This window comes from Panulirus ornatus, chromosome 29 (genome assembly GCF_036320965.1).
Source record: "Panulirus ornatus isolate Po-2019 chromosome 29, ASM3632096v1, whole genome shotgun sequence".
Taxonomy (NCBI): domain Eukaryota; kingdom Metazoa; phylum Arthropoda; class Malacostraca; order Decapoda; family Palinuridae; genus Panulirus; species Panulirus ornatus.
Genome location: NC_092252.1, coordinates 13,106,261 through 13,124,611, shown reverse-complemented (window position 1 = coordinate 13,124,611; position 18,351 = coordinate 13,106,261). Strand labels below are relative to the sequence as shown.

At 47.6% G+C, this 18,351-nt stretch overlaps 1 protein-coding gene across 14 annotated transcripts in view; it reads left to right on the top strand.

The window, feature by feature from the left end:
- The window catches only part of Oatp74D (Organic anion transporting polypeptide 74D), a 494,863-nt gene that overhangs the window by 329,650 nt on the left and 146,862 nt on the right, over window positions 1–18,351 (top strand). For 11 of the 14 annotated variants that reach the window (XR_011714762.1, XM_071679230.1, XM_071679225.1 and 8 more), the window contains one exon: window positions 5,325–5,466. The exons of the other annotated variants lie outside the window; for them this stretch is intronic. The gene's annotated coding sequence lies outside the window, so the exon portion shown is untranslated. The remainder of the gene's footprint in view (window positions 1–5,324; window positions 5,467–18,351) is intronic. 14 annotated transcript variants of the gene reach the window in all.

Here is an 18,351-nt window from a genome sequence, read left to right as displayed (position 1 = left end):
TGTCTTGTTGGATTGATATGTGACAGCAGATAACTCGCCTGTTATGTTTTTATTCATACTTCAGTGGCGAGGCTCATGGGAAAGCTCCAAGCACGGGGTGTGTAAATTTTTGAATAACTAATTTGGCCGGCGTGTAATAGATAGTATATGTGTGAATGTACATCATTTTGTAACTGGTCAGGACACGGTGTACCATTGACTGCTTGTGGGTGAGCTCGGCTGACCCCTGGCCTCCGCTTGGCTGTGTTGCCGGCCCAAGCGTCTGGCCTGCCATCATGCAAGTCGTAAAACTCTGCACTCCTCCTCCAGCATATACCGAGGCTAAAACTTGAGTGTAATGTGAAGAACATACATGTCAGAATGAATTAGGTTTTTTGAAAATATTTTTTTTGGTTGTCTTAATGTGTAATTCGTTTTTGTTATTATTTTATCTAGTTGATTTTGTTGATGTCTCAGTCAGACATATTCGATGATATTATTTTTTTTATCTAGTAAAACATCTGGTAAGGTTAGTCCACCTTGTTCCTAAGATATCCTGCCATTGGCATGTGTCCGGTTGGCTCCATCCTGGGGTTCCTATTCATCCTTTCCAACACATGTGTTTCTCGTGGAAGCTGAGCGCGGGTAGAAGAAATACTGGCGCAGAGTTCTCGACCCCCGAGCCAGACTCGTGTGGTGAAAGAACGACGTGTTTTTTTTTTGTTTTTTTTTCATCCAGGACGCGCGCAGGACCTCGGGTGATGACGTCACATGAAAAAGACTAAATTTGAAATAGATGTTTTGATAAATGTTTCTGTGTGGTGGTGCTGACTGTCGCTGTCTCCCGCGTTAGCGAGATAGCGCAAGGAAACAGACGAAAGAATGGCCCAACCCACTCACATACACAGGTATATACATAAACGCCCACACACGCACATATACATACCTATACATTTCAACGTATACATACATATACTTACACAGACATATATATATATCTACACAGGTACATATACATGCTGCCTTCATCCATTCTCGCCGCCACCCCGCCACACATGAAATGGCACCCCCCCCCCCCCGCGTGCGTGCGAGGGTCATATATATATGATCCCCTCTTTTCCTGAATTTCACGTAGCTTTCAATCTGCTCTTCACTGGGGTGCTGGGTAAGGCGGGCTCATTTGGTGTAGGAAGGTCTACGATGAGGCTGTACTTTTATCCGTCCGCTGACGATGGTGTAGACTCGTCCAAGGTGACTTCTTGCTCGCAGTGTTACCACCAGGAGGCGGAGCCTGGGAACTCTCTCTCTCTCTCTCTCTCTCTCTCTCTCTCTCTCTCTCTCTCTCTCTCTCTCTCTCTCTCTCTCTCTCTATGTATGTATCTATCTATCTATCTATCTATCTATCTATCTATCTATCTATCTATCTATATATATATATATATATATATATATATATATATATATATATATATATATATATATATATAAATCACATAATACCCTCCAACAACTGGGATTCGAACCCTGGACCATATGCTTCGTAGGCGGGACCACTACCGCTAGGCGATGATCGCCGCTAATAGGGAAGTGACTTCGATTACTACAACTCCTAATATGTGTGTGTGTGTGTGTGTGTGTGTGTGTGTGTGTCGCCCAACTTCACCTTCATGAGGTTACACCACGTATGGGAGTCACCTTTGGCGAAGCTCCTGCGTCGTCAGTTGACAGAGTGCAGAGTCGCCAACGTAAGTGTGAGGGCAGGTGTGCGGGTATGTTGTAAGTGTGGGGAGCAGGTGTGTGGATGTGTGGTTGGCAGGTGAGTGGTTATATGTGGGGGGGGGGGAGGTGCCTGGCGTCACCCCACGTCTTGCACCTTGATTCTCGTCGTTAGTTCAATTGACGGGGTCGAGAACACGATCCTCATCGCTGAGGATACGTCATAGAGTCCTCGTAGCGTGAGATCGAAGTTGGAAGGCTATGGAAATCCTCCTCCTGGTTCCAAGTCCCCGCCTGGAGAGGCGTTTGGGATCCTCAAGCTGTGGGAGCTTCCCACGGTCACTCTTGGGAGCCCACTAGCAGTGGAGCGTCTGCTTACAGAACCTGAGAAGCCGCTGGAAGGACCTGGCAGGGATGGTAGAGGCAGAGATGATATGTAGTAACCTTCACCTTGATTGCATGGTGGTGGTGTAGGGGAGGTGAGTGCATAGGGTGAACGGGGAGTTGCTCTGTGGCCTCACATTGTGATTACTGTTTACTGTTTATGTTTTTGCGTGGAGCGAGCATTACATCCGCGTTGCCCCTGTGTGGACGGGGGAGTCAGAAGGTTGGGAAGGTATGGGCCTCATGGTTCTGTGAAGAGGCTTATGCGTTAGGGTTCGGCCCACACCGTTGTCTACGGAGTGATGTAGGAGGCTGTATGGTTCCCATAGAAACAGTGTGGTAGGAGGAGCGTGGCCTTGGCCCACTACCGCCATAGATCAAGGCTCCTTGCTCCTCCCGGGAACACCTGGTCTCACCACCACCTGGCCTCCGCTTGCCTCCCTTCTCCTTGACGGAACGACCGCCATGTGCAGTAACCCTCTCCGTGGAAATGCCTGTAATTACCTTGCCTCTGTAGGTTTGCATTTGAAGTCCCAGGGAGCCCCGTGCCGGCGGCCGGCCGTCCAGCTAGGTTATGTGAGCTGGGCTACGGTAGAAGTTGCTGCGTCACGCCCGGATCATTACTCATTATGTGTCAAAGGTACTGTTTAGCCGCCTTCCCCTGCCCCCATCCCCTAATGCTACCTCACGTAACTACCTGGCCCACTCCATGCTTGGGCTGACGTGGGCCCTGCCTCTAGTTGAGGTGGTTCCTGCTTTTGAGTGACTCGAGTCTTCTTGCCTCTTGGTTGACGTGGGCTCCGACCCTGGTCACTACCGCTCCCCCGGTGCATAGCCTGCCACGTCACTGTCGTCCGCTGTTCTCAGTGCCTTCGCTGTCGCCCGTTTAACATCGTCATTGGCAGTCCCATTGGTCATGGTCCCCCCTTCCCTCTCATCTGCCGTCCCGTCTCTGTCAGCGTGTTATTGTCATTCCCACATTGCCCCTGTGTCGCCGGTGTTGCGTCAGTGTCGCGTCGTCAGTGCCGCATCGTCACTGTCGTGTTGCCTCTGCCAGGTATCCCAGCGTCTTGTCGAGTCACCATCATCACTTCTTAATGTTAGCAGAAGGACAAGAATATCTGTCGTCAAAGACGTAACCGTTAGACTTGTAAAAAAAAAAAAAAGATGTGTCGTTGTGCAATATAGATTCTTCAGAACCTGAAGGTGACAAGTATCAAAGCTGTTTGTTGTCTTGTGTTTTATTAAGTTAATCGTGTTTGTTATGTGTCGTGAGGTTATGGTGAAGGTGTATGGGTGTTGTGGCTGTCGAACCAGAGGGGAGGAAGACGTAGGGGATTTATGAATGACCAGCCAGAGGAGACGACCCACCAAAGTGTCGATGTCTTAGCTGACGGTGTTTTGTGGCAGTTGTCCGGCAGACTGGTATTGTCAAGAACTTGCTTAATTGCGAGAGAAAGAAAAAAAGATACGTCCTTTTTTATTTACTAATACGTCCTTTTTATACTATCCTAGTAATCGTTATCTTGTAGAGTGATGAGGTCTCCTTGTTTAACATACAGGAGACTTGGTGTTCTTTCCCGCAGTGATAACGTGTTCGTTGTACGCCAAGGTGTGTCCCATACTGAAATAACGTTTACCTTTCCACTAAACAGGATTATAAAACAAGGTGTTCTGCTTTTCCTCTCCTACATTTTTTCTTGACGGAAATGATTGATGGCTGCAAATGGCAGCTTCGGAAGCGAACATTGAAGGTTCTCTCTTCTTCACTAATATCATTATCATCACTTGTAACTCGGGCTGGGCTCATTACCTGAGTCAGTTACTCTGGAACTTACATGTTGTTAATTGTACCTAATGGTTCAATTATCCCCAGTTATTAACTGCTTCCTCTCCCTCCATCCCTCCGCCCTTCCGTCGGGCCCGTAACGCTTAGTTATCACTTCCCCTTCCAGACTGTATGACCAGAGGGCTGCAGCTGGGTAACGAGGGGCTGTCTTCCGTCAGGGCTTTCAGAACTACGGCTTACCGCCTGACACCCCCCCCCCCCACGCCTTCCTTTATTTTTCCTCTCGTTGTTTTCTTGACGGTAGCCAAAGGGTAAAGTTTAGCCTCGGGGATGAAAAGTTACCTTGGTCAGCTGGAACTATGCATCGTTACCTCCGTATGAAGGGTTCTGCTGGAAACAGCACAGTCAGGCACAGCGTCCTCACCAACCAACCAACCAACCACTCTGGAACTCGTCGGGCCTGCGTGAATTCATTTCCTGTGCTCATTTTCTCAACCTCTCTACATTATTTTATGTGTGTGTGAAGTCTTCAGTATCTTAACTTTTCAGGGAGTTCGATGGTTCAAGGGTCAGTGGCTGTTACGTAGGTGGCAACCTGTGACATCATCAGTGTGTGTCCCCTAACCATCATCACTAGGGGACGCGCAGGGGTGAGGAGCGAGCGTGTAAGGCCAGAGGTCGCACATCACATCCTAGCGTAGCCCAAGCTGGCGCCGTCTAATGTTGAGTTTGGATGATGTACCGGGTGGATGAATGACCCAGACTGTCATAGATTTGTGGTTGGTTTCGTATCCACGGGAAGAATAGGCCTCAATTCTTCTCGGATGGAGTAAGAATGTATTGGAATTCCTAGAAAGTGAAGAGATGGAGTATTGTGAGCGTACTGCAGGTATGAGACGTCTTTACAGAGGTGGAGTGATTGCTCGATCGAAAGTGATAGTGTGTCGTTTTGGGCGTTTCATTATAAATAAGAGTGAGACAGTCATCTGCACGGAGCAAGTGTGATGGTATCGTCAGAGTGATACATGAAGGCTTAAGATTTTACTAAAAGTGAAGAGCGTAAGATAGCGTAGTGAAAGAATATATCTTAAAGGCCCAGTCCTCTGTTCTTAACGCTACCTCGCTAATGCGGGAAATGGCGAATAGTATGAAAGAAAGAAAGAAATATAAAATTTTACCTTGTCAGTTTCGTGTATTAAAAATACAACATTGAATTAAAGGCGTTGTGTTGATTTAGCCAGTGAGGCTATGTTGTATTTGTTTAGTCAAAGGGATGTGTTTCTCTTGTCAAGAGGCTTTGTTAGGAGTTGTCAAAGGGACGCGTTGATGTAGTCAAGAGGCTTTGTCAAAGTGATGATGAGCTGTTGCTACAGTGAGAATATAATGGCACGTACCGTGACGTGATGCAGCAGAAAATGGTGGAGTTTATTAGCGGTTTATCTTTCTTGTGTTGCAGGTGGTCCCGAAAAGCATGGTGGCGCCCTTCTCCTGCATACACGCCACCGTCTTCACCACCACCATCATCAACACCATCACAACCACCGCCGCCATCATTAGTAACACACCCTCCACGACGCGCAATCACCAGCAGTGCTGAGGTACGTGGCATTCTCTGCCCGTTGATGTATGTGTAGCCCGGCGAGCGCGACGTTACGGCCACAGAGCACGGCCTCTTCGGAGCTGGACGCTGTTCAACGTTGCCCTTGGTTCACGATGGCTGCAGGAGGCTTATCGTCTGATCCTTACGTTCAGGTCAGGGACCAAGCCACCATACCCGAGGGTCCTATTGAAGAGCCTGTCGTCTGTCTGTCTCTCACACATTTCTTACCTCTGCTGAGCCTCCGCCTCTCCACACACACATACACACCATTATCGATACCTCTGTTCTTTCTTGTATCATTTTTGTCTTTCTTCTCTATGCATCTCGTCTTTCTTACACTCCTCCTCTGTGTTTTCTTTATCGCCCTGCTTTTTCTGCCTTCATCTCCCCTCATTGGTTTTTACCTTTACCTTTTCAACATTGTGGTACTGACTCCTGTGTGCCGAGCGTAAGTTAGGCCTCCGCCACGTTGACTACGCCTTAACCACCTGCTTCATTATCTACCTACACTGTGGCCGCTGGTGACGTCTACCTACGCCATGGCCCCTCATGATATTTACCCCCACTATGGCCGCTGCCGATACCTACATATCCTCCACTATGGCCGATGATGTCAGACTAACCTATGACCTTTTCTCAGTCTGCAGCGTCTCTGTACTTTATCCATCTTTATGACCCACTCCATAATTTCTCCATTTCACTCGGCTCCTCAAGAGGCGGCGCTTGGTATATTTTAATCCCTCCCTTCATTGTAAGTTACGTTCGTCTCTCGTTACACATTGCTGCTGTTCACACTAGCCTGTTATGTGATAAAAGACGGTAAGTAGAGCATTGTTGTATGGATGATAATGTGTTTGGTACTTTGCGGGTACAGTTGCTAGTGATATTGTCAAGACAAATTGTCACTAAGGGAGTTTGTTGATCATTGGCTGATGATATATGTATATAAGGTTGTTCATGTACTCTTGACGTAATAGTATTTATTGAACGCTTAACGTCAAAATGAACTTTGATATGGAATTGATATGAAAAGTTGATTTTCACAGTGAATTTAACCTTGGCAGGGGGTACTGTTGAATGTTAACATTGAGGTACTGTTGAATGTTAACATGTACCTGTGATAATCTGCAACCTTCACGAGCCATGTTATTAAACGCTTACACCGAGGTAATGTTGGACGTTTCTGTGATCTATGTTATGTGCACGTCATGACTGTGAAATGTCTATATGCCTGTGGTAATTGTCTAATGTTTTTAAGTTGATTACAATATCTTGTCATGATGTTTTTTTGTAGCATAATATCTAGTATTTGTCCTGATTTATTGTTGCATGATTGTTTTGAGTTGGTACTGCTGTTTTTCGTGGACCTGTGTTATTATTAGAACTCACGCTGTGGTGGCGTCGTAATCCGGGTTCTGCAGGAGATTCGTAACGAGAAAGAGTTCTCAGAGGTCTTGTTTACTCCGTCCCTGTGGACGGGATTCGGGTACTGTTAATCCAGGGGACGGGGTCCGCGCAGTCTGGGGACGGCCGGTCGCTCTCTCGCACCCAGAGGACGAAGGTAAAGCTCCCAAGTAATCTGGGCACGGGGACTGGAGTTCGTGGAATCGGTTCCTTGAATTCGGATACGTCGTAGATAGATTCGGGTTCGTCGATCCGGTTACGTGGATTCGAGTCCCACGCTGTGTATGATGTTTCGCTTCGGATTTAAGAGACTTCCATTTTCTTTTACCAGTTTTATCCATTATTTTTTTTGTTGTTGTTGTTGTTGAAGGAAGAAAAAAAAGGAAAATCCTGTGGCAAAGGAAAGCGAAGTCCGCGTCAGGTAACTTGGGTACGAGTGAGTGAAGGTAGCCTCAGGGAACTGGTCAGCAGTAAGGAATGCTACCCACCATAATAGCCGTGCTACAAGAGAGCCTATTAAAGGAAAAAGTCTCACAGTAATATGTAAAAAAGATCATCTTACTCCTAAGGGGGATGGTGTGTTTAGAAGCAGCTCACATGCCCGAGCGTGAGGCCAGCACAGGCTTGCCTCCCACGGCCATGATCATCATGAACCCCCTGACTGAATGGCATTTTTGAGCGCACCGCCTGGGAGGCTTGAAAAGGAACAATGTCAGATTTACCCACTCAGCAACAGTAAGTCGGGACGCCCGCCATCTTTAGCTCTCCTTTCTTGCTCCCTTCTTTTCTATTATCCTAACTTTTATTATCGCACTCTTTACTCGGTCTTTACAACCACAACTGCAGCTGCTGCCTCACGTCCGGCAGAACGGGACGACCCGTCTCTTTGCCTTCTGTCCCTGGCCAGGGCTTCAGCCGACCTCCACGGCTCACGCTGGCGCGTCAGGGAGTACCATCAACCCTGCTCCTGGTTGAGGCCAAGGTGTTTACCTTAGTCCGCTGCTCATGACAGCCTAAAACAACACCATCAAGGTCCTTCCTGTATTACTACACGGTGGGGTTTGGTGTGGCAGCTTTGGCACACACTCGCCAGCAGACACCGCGTATTGCAGAAATTCATTTGTGGGGAGACATCGACCTAACACTTGGTATACCTTCCACTCCCCACATCACCAGCAACACCTGCTGTTCTACGGTTCCACGTCTCCGGCGTTGTTCCACCTTCCCACATCACCAGTGACACTTTGTATTTCACCCTCCACCATGACCATCCACTCGTATTGTTCCACCATCCCACATGACCAGCAACAACACTTACTGTTCCATCCTCCCATGTCACTAGCAACAATTAATGTTCCGTGCTCCTTCCTACGTCCCCAAGCAGCACCATTTGTCCCTCCAGTCCACATTACTTTTCCCGAAATAGAGGGAACATCCTGTCCCTGCTAGTCTGCAAGTTTGTAAACTTAACATTATATATATATTTTTTTTTCTTTCTTTTTTAACTATTCGCCATTTCCCGCGTAAGCGAGGTAGCGTTAAGAACAGAGGACTGGGCCTTTTTTGGAATATCACCTGGCCTCCTCTGTTCCTTCTTTTGGAAAATTAAAAAAAAAAAACGAGAGGGGAGGATTTCCAGCCCCCCGCTCCCTCCTCTTTTAGTCGCCTTCTACGACACGCAGGGAATACGTGGGAAGTATTCTTAATCCCCTATCCCCAGGGATAATATATATATATATATATATATATATATATATATATATATATATATATATATATATATATATATATGTGTGTGTGTGTGTGTGCGTGGGTGGGTGGGTGGTTATCGTTGTCTCATCCCAGGTGACTTTGCTGTGTGGGGGGAAGGTCGGATGGATCGTCACCGTCATATGTGGGCAGCAGATTCCTGCCTGCCTGCCTCAGTCTCCCTCTCTCTCTCCAGCCTTGACACAACCCTGGGACGAACTAAATATACCCAACGACGCGGCCCTGGCGCTCACCTTACCTCCTCTTCATGCTCGTCTTTCACTATTTTTCTCTCCTCCTTTGGTCTGGAAACATTGCAAAGTGGTTGCACAACCTTGCTCTTTTCCAGCAAAGGTTCTGATTAGCGACGAGACGCCACTCCACCGTCCATCAGGGCTGCTTCAGTCGCTCCTGAATAAACTAGGTAGCCAGACAGACTCACACACACACACACACACACACACACACACTGAAAAGTGTAGGAGCAAGTCTCGTTAATCTTTAGTATATATATATTCTTTTTAATGTTGAAGGCTTCATCGAGGCCAGGCCGTTGCGGAACTCTGAAAAGAGTTAAAAGGATCAAGACGTAAAAAAAAAAAAGAGAAAAGGAAAAAAAAAAGATCATTTCGTAGGAATCGGAAAGAAAAGCCTCTTGAAAGAAAAATCTTTTTGTCTTGGTGACGTGTAAAGATATTCTGTCAGTCTTTACTGAGGCGGGAGTGAGTTGCCGCCACACGTGAGTGAACCCGAGCCATCCTCAAGCAGTACACATACCTTTGCCTCACCGTGCAGCATAGCTTAGGCTACCTCCTCTACAGCCCGTACACCTACCTGCCACCGTTCGCCTCTTGAAATGCTTCCCCCACACTTGTTCTCCCCCATAGTACAACGTGAGGTGTTTGTGGGTAGAGAATAAACACACTTGAGTTCAATCAGGTTATAGTGTGTGAAGGGAAGTTATGGTGGCTTATTAGTGTCAACTGCTTTGTTGTGTAACTGCTGTTATTGTGGTCTCGGCGCAAAACACAGACACACATGCTGAGGTTAGGTGTATATATATATATATATATATATATATATATATATATATATATATATATATATATATATATATATATATAGTAATTACACACCTGCTAAAGGCGTAATACTGGAAACATTTGTGCCAGTATCTTCAGGAGTTCTTGCATTTGTGATAATGTCTCTCGCTGATCACTACGTTCAGTTGTATCTGTTGTCCTAACGAAAGGTATCTGTCATGTGGGAAAACATATTTTTTTCCCCACAAGTTATTGTGTGCTTTACCAACAGAGCTGCATTTTAAGGCAGGATACCCCGTGATATCATTATATTATTTCGTATCATACCATTATCAAGCATCGCACGCCTGGGGTTAGTTGGTAATGAAGTGCATTGTAACATCGCCATGCCTGAGTTTATGACACAGTTTTTTATCCTCTTTGCAGTTTGCTCGCAGCGCTACCGTTGGGTTGGTTTATTATTGGTCACTGGGCAAACCTAAGGGATGGCTGCAGTTTGTCCCATGTCATTTCGTCCGGCGGGGTTGACCCGATGGTTATGTACATCTCGACGAGGTATACGTGAAACTATACATAGACGTGTGCGTGAAGTTTTTATAGGTTCTTAGCCAGTAATTGGAGCATTAATGGCATAGGTCTGTTGTGTGCGTCTCTGTGTACGGGAGCATTTAGGAGCGTGCGCGCGTGTGTGTGTATGAGTTTACTTGGTCCGCGACTGGGAAATGTGTTTACGAAGGCAAGGTGAAGTCTGCGGCATTAGCACTCCGAGTTTACATTCAGGAAAGTTTAGCGCTATAATATAGCTGCACAGTTGGCCTCCAGCGTACGTGAAATGTTTGGTAGTCAGATGAGCTTAAACCCCGTTAACGTAGTTTTTATTGATACAAACAATGTTACGGGGACGCTTTCTTGGAAACGCTGTGGGAATGTGTGTACGAATACATACTACAGTAATGATCAGGCTGGGCCCCCGGCCTGATGGTGTGGCTGCCAGACGTGTCGGGGTCTCCCACCGGAGGACAGACCATGATGCTGTGGCTGCCAGACGTGTGATGTCGTAACAAACCATGATGGTGTGGCTGCCAGACGTCAGAGGTGCTTACACTGGAGGACAGACCATACTCATGTGGCTGCCAGATGTGTGAGGTTCTCTTACCGGAATACAGACAATGCTGGTGTGTTTGTTTGTTGTAACAGAGGACCTAGTATGCTGGTGTGACTTCCAGGCGTGTAGAGTTCTCGCACCGGAGGAGAGACCATTCCTATGTTGCTGCCAGACGTGGAAGGTTGTCGTGCCGGAGGACAGACCATGTTGATGTGGTTGCCGGACGTCTGAGGTAGCTCTCTTTGACTATGCTGGTGTGGCTGCCAGACGTCTGAGGTTGCCCTCTTGGACTATGCTAGTGTGGTTGCCAGACGTCTGAGGTTGCCCTCTTGGACTATGCTAGTGTGGTTGCCAGACGTCTGAGGTTGCCCCTCTGGACCATGCTGGTGTGGCTGCCAGACGTCTGAGGTTGCCCCTCTTGGACTATGCTGGTGTGGTTGCCAGACGTGAAAGATGACGTATGGAAGTGCTGCTTCCAGGACCTCCCGCTTCAGCTTTTTCGGGAGGTGATGGTTTCAGTGGCTGTACCAGACATACGAGGAATTTCAGTAGAGAAAATCGGGATGTTGGAAATACCTACCGCTTCAGCTTTTCGGGAGGTGATGGATTCAGTGGCTGTACCAGACATACGGGGAATTTCAGTCGAGAAAATTGGGATGTTGGAGTGGCTGAGTTTGGATTATCCCAGCGATCGTGGGGATTTTGCCCATTGCAAGTTTATTCGCTTGAAAGTGGTGGTGGGGGAAACTCCCCGGGGATTAACACGGAAGTTCCCCGTATAAAAGTGAGGATTTACAGGGAAGTGGGATATTTTTCCAGCTACAGGAAGGATACTGTAAAGAACAAGAGGTGAGGTGTTGCTCATAAAGGTTGTGGGATAATGGAAATGAGAACAGAGTTGTCCCCTTTGGTTGGCATGAGTCAGAAATGTGATTCACGCAATTGCGTTACCCAAACAGATCCTTTGACTGTTCGACGAAAGATCGACTCTCAGTTCAAAAGGTTGTCAGAAGATTTTTTTTTTTTCCCTAGTCCTTACCAATCGACTGCACGATCCTTGGGTCGTTCCTTCGTGCTCAAGGATCTTGGTCCTGTGACGTTTCAGGGAGGGATTAATCTTCCTCGTAGGTATAGCTGTGTAAGATGTGCCTCAAGCTGAATAATTTGTGCACCTGACCATATGTCACAGAAGTGTGTGTGGAGAGCTCAGGTGTTGTATACTTAGGGAGCGGTACGGCTCATCAACTGTGTTTGTAGGTTATGAGAATTGTCCTGTTGGGGAGGGAGACCAGTGTCGCAGACTGAACGTTGCATCCCCCGTCATGCACTGCCGATGCATGGGACATCAGAGGCATGACACAGAATGCACGCACGTGCAGGGATGATAAGTCGTGCTCTTAGGAGCCCATGTAAGGGATCGCATCATTGTGTGTGTGTGTGTGTGTGTGTGTGTGTCTCGGTCATACTTTATACTGTTGTGACGCCTGATGAGGACGTCACCCTTGAATGCCTGTCTCGTCCGCGGGAGCAAGGTAGGGTATACTCCCCCTGGGGGGCGGGAACGTCGTAGGGTAAACTCCCCTGGGGGCGGGAACGTCGTAGGGTAAACTCCCCCTTGGGGGCCGGGAACGTCGTAGGGTAAACTTCCCCTGGGGGGCGGGAACGTCGTAGGATATACTCCCCCTGGGGGCTGGAACGTCGTAGGGTAAACTAACTCCCCCTGGGGCGGAAACGTCGTAGGGTAAACTAACTCCCCCTAGGGGCGGGAACGTCGTAGGGTAAACTCCCCCTGGGGGCGGGAACGCCCTCGATGACGCTGATATAAGACAGCATCGTCGAGGGCGACTTCCGTTCGCTGATGTTATACACTGGTAGATGGAGTCTGGGGATCACCACTCCTGGTGCGATGCGACATTCGTCTCGCGCATTTATTGACTTGTTTTAGTCACTGTTGAATTCCCGAGGTCTTGCTTACCCCCGGTGTTTTGTGATACTGGCTGGGTAGTGTAACAAAACTCCTCTGGCAGCGTTGAATGCCTTTAATCTTTTTCTTTTACGGGATAAACCTGGGAATTCTGAACTTGAATTGTTTAGGTGTAGCGTCAACAGGCTGCCTGGAAGTTAGACGAGAGATATTGTGCTCTGTCGTGGAATGCTGTTCCTGAAGGATTGTGTTAGTTCAGTCCTGAGCGAATTTACCGGCTCTGTAGAATACTGAATCCTACGTCACTTTGTTTCATTACCTACGACTTTTCACATGAGGTAGCCGTACTGTTTCAACTGTTTCAACTGAACTGTTTCCAGCCTTTGTTATGCACTGTTTCACTTTGATGATACATCATCCCTCTGGCTTATGTTTCGTTCCACTTCGACTTGCTCTTTGCTTCATCCTTTTGATCGATTCACTTTGAATGCATCGTGTTCCTATGGAACTGGAACTTTTCACCTCAGAATCCACTGTGTATCGATATGTTTGGCAGTGAGTTCCTCCACCTTGGCTGCTAAGTCCGTGACCGTATTGGTTTTCGTTGGGGAGATGATATGTTCAGTGGCTGTTGTGTTCCACCCTGGTTAGATGCTGTTGATCGCTTGCCATTACTTGAAGTTTGTAGCTGTCGAGTTAGGTGGTGTTGTAGTCTGTTTTTATCAGTGGGTACCGTCAGATAGCCTGAAATGTGTTCCACCTGAGTTTGATGACGTTCCACTGGGATAATAGCAGTTCCACCTGAGTTTCATGACGTTCCACTAGTGATAACAGTTCCGTAGTTCATCCCACCCCAGGCCGCTCTTGCCCTTCCTCGGTCGTCCTGACTGGGTGATTAATTCACGGTTGATCATCTTTCATTCTGGACAAGGTGTTGCACTTAGCAATAATTGCAAGATGTGCGGGGAATGTTGTATGTGGTTCCATGCCTGCTTGTGTGTTCATGTACCGTGTGTGTGAGTGTGTGTGTGTGTGTGTGTGTGTGTGTGTGTGTGTGTGATGTGTTAACTGCCGATATGTGATCTTGCAGTGTGTGTGTGTGTGTGTGTGTGTGTGTGTCTGGGAATGTCTGGTAATATTGGGATGTGGTTTTCCTGCGTGTGTTCTGTTAGTTCGTCTGTTGATGACAAGGGATGGGTGATGTCGAATGTGATGATTATGGTTCTTAGTGGCTCCACCACCCACTGCCCAACACCATACTATACCCCACCACGACTCTTGAACTGCTGTACACACTGCATGCCATAGTACCTGACTGTCCGCCCTACAGAACTTCCTACACACACACACACACACACACACACACACACACACACACACACACACACACCAGCAGCCACCCAGCAAGTCTGGCCGGCACGGTGAGGTTACAGGGTACTTCTTGCTCCCCATGTATTGATCTCCTCAGCTGTTACATGCCACCCCACTTCACCACCGCCCACAAACACCTAACTACACTCCCCCTACACTGCTTATACTTTTCTCGAGTGCCTCCACTTGGGGGCCTTGCCCTTGTAAAGCATGTGTGTAGGAATGGCCTTTTATGGTTTCTCCGAGCTGGGTGGAGGACCCTTTGAATAGTAAATACATTTATCTTGTGTTTTGATGGGATAGGTTCTCTCTAGACACACACACATTCACACTGTACACACACACACACACACACACACACACACACACAGGGGATGGGGTGCGGCGAGAGATAGCTTCGTTATGCATATTCTCTATACCTGGAAACAAGCTACAGGATTGTGAGAGTATAAGGAATTTGGGAGTAGTCATCGAACCTAATATGTCGTCAGTCACACCTTGAAGAAAGTAGTCGAGGCGGCAGACAGTCTGTTGGCAAGATATTACAGACAGCACGCGAGTGTATGGGTGAGATAATGTCCAGCAAACGTCTCACGTGCTCCGTGAAGCCGAATGTATAATACGTTGCTAACGTTTGGTGGCAGGACTCAAAGAAACGCAGAGAACCAATAAAGAAAGTCCAGAGGAGGGCAATAAAGAAGATACCAGAATTGAGAGAGCTGAGTTTCAGGGAAAGATTAGAGGCCTTACATTTGCTGGCCATGGAGGAGAGAAGAGTAATGGGTGACCTGATCACAACCTATGTTTTTGAAGCGGTTTGATATAAAGTCAGCCGTGAACTACTGAAGACGCAGGGATGGAACCACCAGAGGCCATAACATGAATCATATTAAGCGAGAAACTCCCTAGAAAAATGTATTGATTTACGATATCAGATTGATGGATGACGAGAATAAACTGAGTAATGAGATGTGAATGTGGACAGTATACAGAAGTTAGAAAAAAATGTTTGTGGAGAAAGCTCAAGAGATGTGGGCGGACGGGTGTGGAATTCCCTCCCCGTACAAGTAGGAAAACACACACACACACACACACACACACACATCGTACACCAACATCATAAGCATTTCGACCCCACGCACATCCTTAGTTATTCACACACTGCATCCATGCATTCACCCACATCATACACATATGCGCACCATACACGCACGCTCGCACGCACGCCATACCCACTTCCCAGACGTACACTCCAGTCTTAAATGCATCACGAACATTCATGTATTACTCCCTTGGGATATACACATCGTGCTCGCCCACACCACACAAGCACCCTACTTAAACACGCACCCTAACCATACACGTACCCTATCCATACACGCACCCTAACTATCCGCGAATCCTATCCACACACGCACCCAAACCATACTCGGACCCTAACCATACACGCACCCTAACCGTACTCGGACCCTAACCATAGACGCACCCTAACCATTCACGCACCCAAACCATACACGCGCCCCAAACCATACACGCACCCTGACCATACACGCGCCTTAACTGTGATTACTCCATGACCCACCCCATAGATTGGCAACCTGTTGTAGGTGTATGGAGGGGCCGATGCTGGAGGCGAGGGTAATGAGTGGTGGCAGAAAATGGGAGGCTGACGAGATGTATTGATATTGGCCACCCACCCACACACACACACATACATACATACATACATACATACACACACACACACACACACACACACACACACACACACACACCTTCCTCCGAGGGTGCACTCCCTTGCTGCCACAACCTGGAGCCACTACCATACAACAACGAGGACAACACTGCTACCACTACAACCCAGCGCCTTCCAACGCATTATGTTGCCATCACAACCTTGTGGTACCACGACCGCCACAGCCTTATGTCACCGTCAGTCGCCACTCGCCATTGAGGCATCCTTGTGCCATCGTCGTATGTGGCTGACACCACCGCCACCATAGCGGGATCTGCCCTACCACAAGGTGCATTATCACCGTCACACCTGCTGGGCCTCACCACCACCACCAGAAGAAGAATGTGCCACCCTCACACGATGCAGCTGCCAGTGTATATATATGGCCACTACAGCTTGATGTATTTATCATTGCGGCGTCTCGTCCTCTTGTCCTCACGTCACCATCTACAACAGCAGCAGCACCCACCACCACCGCCGCTGCTGTTCTTCGTCGTCATTGCCAAGCAACACACTTCACCGTCACAATCCATCACTTGCATTCCCCGTCCTCGCCATCACAACCTGTCATTGCCAGTACATGCCATCATCATCATCATCATCATCACTATCACTTCCTCCTATCACCATCGCTGCCGCTTATGGCCCCATCCCATCACCAACCTCCCGTCACCATCATGCATGTCCATCCACTCGCATCTGAGAGAGAGATGCTCACTGCACAAGCTTGATTGCTTAAGAGTTCTGGAAAGTTTTTGGAATGGCATTTGAAAGTGCCTTGTGACACGAACAGGTTTGCCCCCTCTGTCACACACACACACACACACACACACACACACACACACACGTGCGCGCGCTGTCTCGACCTTAGCTCGAGGACCTATAGAGATTCGTCCTCCGACAGACCTAACCTAGCCGGAGACGGTCACAAGATGACCTGTGATGTGCACATCATTTAGTTCTGTCCTCAGTTTATGTGGCAGCGTTGGCTTATTATAGGATCTCTGAGACGACACGCCAAGGGCTTGTTACCCACTAGAGATATACCGTCATGATTCTCATTTGAAGTCGTCTCTCATTTAAGATCGTTGATGGCTCCTGGAACCTGTCTCGAGACAGAAAGAGAGAGCTGATCTTAACGGCAGAGAAGACATTGCATATTTATGATACATTTGGTGCTATTTTTGTTTGTTTCCAAGGCAAGGAAACGCGATGGATCATTGTGACCTACTATTTTTTAGTGGTCGAAATCCGGGACAGATCGATGGAAGGGTTTACAGTATATATAGGCCATCTATCTACCTTTTCTTCACTTTAACGTTCTGACGGTACTATAGCTGTCTCCCCGTTGACGAAACAACTCTGTGGTTCACGTTTCTCTTATAACTCCACCTTGGATGACTCTAGCATTCCTTCACCCACCCACCCTGATGCTCTTCTTACCAATCCTTTGCCCCTCCCTCGGAGGGGCAAAGCGCCTTTCTCTCTGGACACAAACAAGGCTTATGGTCCATGTACCGAGTGTGCCTCACAACCTGCACCTGTGTTTGATCGTCTGTTTGTTTCTCCTTAGAAAACCAGAACTTTCCTTCTTGGGTGCATGCGTTGGTGCATCCCATCTCTAAGAAGGGTGACCGTTCTGACTCCTGTAACTGTCGTCCTGTTGCTTTCACATTTATGATTTCCAGTCTTTGAATCCCTCTCGACTCTAATATCCTTAGACATCTTGAATCTCAGTCATATCTCTGATCAGCAGAATGGCTTCCGTAAGGCTAGGTACACTGGTGATATTTTTCAGTATCTTGCAGATGTCTCATCATCATCCAAGAAAGATTTTGGGGAAGTCGTGTAGTTACCCTTGACACAACCAAAGCTTTTGACAGTGTGGCATCGGGTTATCATGTCCAAGCTCCCCTCTTTTGATTTTATTCCCTCGCGTTGCTCCTTCCTATCTAGATTCCTCTCCGACCGATGTTTCTCTGTGGTTGTTGATGGATCAGCCTCACCCATTTTCTCCATCAACATCGGTGTCTCTCAAGGTTCTGTCCTGTCGCCTAAACTTTTTCTCTCTCTTTTCAACGATTTCCTCTCTCACTCAAATAACTAAATGAACTCGATCTGCATCTGGTCTTGACACAGTTTTCTCAATAAACTCATTTGGCTAGGATGTGTCAGTGGGGTAGACGAAATCTTGTTGTTTGATGCCTCCAAAACCCAGTTTCAACCTCCCTCTCTATCGGAAAGTCCTCACAGCTCTCGTCTCTCCTTTGACTAATGTAATTCTTCTAATGACTCGGTGAACTAATTTGGTGTTACTGTAACCCTTTCTTGGAAACCCCACATGACGTAAATTTTGTAAGTCTGCCTTTAAGAAACTGACTTCTTGTTTTGACGTCAAAACTTCCTTGCTTCTGAACAGTTTGCTCGTTCGGTTTATAAGAAAGGCTTGACCTGACCTTGAATGGCGTGCTACTCTCACTTCTGGGGTGGCTCTAGATCTGTATCATTACGTGACACAGTTGAGTCGAGAGCCGTCCGTCTGACGAACTCTC